The sequence below is a fragment of the Otolemur garnettii genome, unplaced genomic scaffold, assembly GCF_000181295.1.
Source record: "Otolemur garnettii isolate 467f Iridium unplaced genomic scaffold, OtoGar3 scaffold00120, whole genome shotgun sequence".
Taxonomy (NCBI): Eukaryota; Metazoa; Chordata; class Mammalia; order Primates; family Galagidae; genus Otolemur; species Otolemur garnettii.
This window is the reverse complement of record NW_003852515.1, coordinates 1,733,019-1,735,902: the sequence shown is the minus strand read 5'-3', so window position 1 is coordinate 1,735,902 and position 2,884 is coordinate 1,733,019.

Sequence of the window (2,884 nt, the reverse complement as noted above, 5' to 3'; positions counted from 1 at the left end):
GGTACTAGTTCCTCTTTCAAAGTTTGGTAGAATTCTGATGTGAAGCTATCAGGCCCTGGGCTTTTTTGGGGGGTGGTGGTGGAGATTTTGTGTAGTTAATACTATTTACGAACATGAGATAGGCCTGTTCAACATTTCCACTTCATTCTGGCTAACTCTAGGAAGGTGGCATGCTTTCAAGTATTGGTCAATTTCTTTCTGATTTTCGTATTTCTGAGAATAGAGTTTCTTGTAATAGTCATTAAGGATTTTTTGAATTTATGAGGAGTCTGTTGTTATTTCATCTTTACCATTTCTGATTCATTAAATTAGAGATTTTACTCTTTTTTTCCCAGTTAGGTTAGCCAAAGATTTATCTATTTTATTGACCTTTTCAAAAAAACAACTTTTTGATCTATTGATCCTTTTGTTTTCAAATTCATTTAATTCTGCTCTAATTTTGGTTATTTCTTTCTTCTGCTGCGTTTGGGATTGGAATGTTCTTCCTTTTCCAGTTGCTTGAGATGTCTTATTAAGTTGTTAACTTCCTCTCTTTCCGGTCTCTTGAGGAAGGCTTGCAGTGCTATAAATTTCCCTCTTAAGACTGCCTTTGCAGTATCCCAGAGGTTCTGATAATTCATATCTTTATTATAGTTTTGTTCCAAAAATTTGGTATTTTCTTTCTTAATCTCATCTATGATCCAGCTATTATTCAGCATAAGGTTATTTAATTTACATGTTTTTGTGTGAGAATGCAGATTCCTGTTGTTATTGAGTTCAACTTTTATTCCATGTTGATCCGAAAAGATGCAAGGAATAATTTCTATTCTTTTAAATTCGCTGAGGTTAGACTTGTGACCTAAGATGTGATCAATTTTGGAGTATGTTCTGTGGGCTGATGAGAAGAATGTGTATTCAGTTTTGTTAGGATGAAATGTTCTGAAGATGTCTGTTAAATCCAAGTGTTGAATGGTTAAGTTTAAGTCTAAAATTTCTTTGCTTTGCTTCTTTTTAGAGGATCTATCCTGCCAAAGGAGTGTTAAAATCTCTGACAATTATGCTACTGGAGGAAATCAAGTTGCTCATGTGTGTTAAAGTCTCTCCTATAAACTGAGGCACATTCTGGTTGGGTGCATAAATGTTAATAATTGAAATCTCATCATGTTGAGTGTTAGCCTTAACAAATAAGAAGTGACCATCCTTGTCTTTCCTTACTCTTGTTGGTTTAAAGCCTATTGTATCTGAGATAAAATTGCAACACCTGCTTATTTTCTGATTTCTATTTGCCTGAAATATAGATGACCATCCCTTCATTCTGAGTCTATATTTATCTTTTAAGGTAAGATGAGATTCTTGTGTGCAGCAGATATCTGGCCTGAGTTTTAATATCCAGTCAGCCAACCTGAGCCATTCACATTAATTGTAAATATTGATAAGCCTGGTAGAATTTTGGATATCAAGTTTTTTGAAAATCCAGTAGATGTTTTTAATCCTTTCACCACTGAAGAAGTTGGAATTTGATCAAAAGTTTCTGAGTGAGTTCACTTTTGTGATGGAGGATAGGTCTGAAAATATCCTGGAGAGCTGGTTTAGTTATGGCAAATTTCTTCAACATGTGAATGTCATTAAGGTGTTTAATTTCTCCATCATAAGTGAAACTCAGTTTAGCTGGATACAGGATCCTGGGGTTGAAAGATATTTTGTTTTAGGAGATTAAAAGTTGACTACCACTGTCTTCTAGCTTGAAAGTTTCAGCAGAGAGATCTGCAGTCATTCTAATATTCTTCCCCTAGTAAATTATGGTTTTCTTACATCTGGCTGTTTGCAGAATTTTCTCCTTCATTTTAACTTTGGCAAAGCTAATTATAATGTGTCTAGGACATGTCTTATTTGGATTCAGTTGTGCTGGGTTTCTGAAACTGTCTGCTATCTGAATTTCAGAATCTCTTGGCATGTCTGGAAAGTTTTCCTTTATTACGAAGAAGAGCATCTGTGTCTTTCAAAGTCACCTCGTTGCCTTCAGGATTTCCTATAAGGCCAATATTAGTTTTCTTTGAATTATACCAGAGCTCTCTGAGAGAATGATGTGTTTTTGCTCTCCATTTCTCTTCCTCTTTGAGCATTTGGGAGCATCCAAAAGTTTTGTCTTCAACATCAGAAATCCTTTCTTCTGCCTGCTCCATTCTGTTACTGAGGGATTCTACTGTATTTCTCAGATCTTTGAGGGCTGCAAGTTCTTGTCTCAATGTGTCAAAATCTGGTGATTTTTGCCTTTGAATTCATTGAATTCTTGTGACAACTTTTGAAATGATCCTTGAATTTCTAATTCCAACTTTACCTCCATTCTATTAATCTTATTTTCAATCCAAACTCCAAATTCGATTTCTGATATCTCAGCCATTTGTTTATGAATGAGATCTTCAGTTGTGTCTGCCATCGTTCCTTGGGGGAGTTGATCTACTCTGGTTATTCATGCTACCAAAGTTTTTCTGCTGATTCTGCCCCATGATTATTTTACACTGTTTGGCTAGATGAGCAGATAAGGTGAAGTTGGGTTGGGGGCTCCTGGAGTAGTGATTAACCCACCCTTTGCCCATGAGCTGTGATTGGTATCTGTACCTTTTCCCCTAGAGCTTTGCAAAAGACCCATACAGTGCTACAGCCTGAGACACTGAGGACCTGCTTGGTGTGGTGGGGCTAAGTGGCTCTGTCTTATTTTCAGCTGGTCTCTGTCCTGCCCTAGTGAATTAGTTACTCTGGGTTGAAGTCTCAGCTTTGGAGAAATACCAGCAATTAAGTCACACCCCCACCACAGGCAACAACTGGAAAAGGAAAATTAAACCTTCCCACAACCACATACCCAGGGCACTACTTTGGATAGTGCCCTGTCCCGTCCTGCGGGACA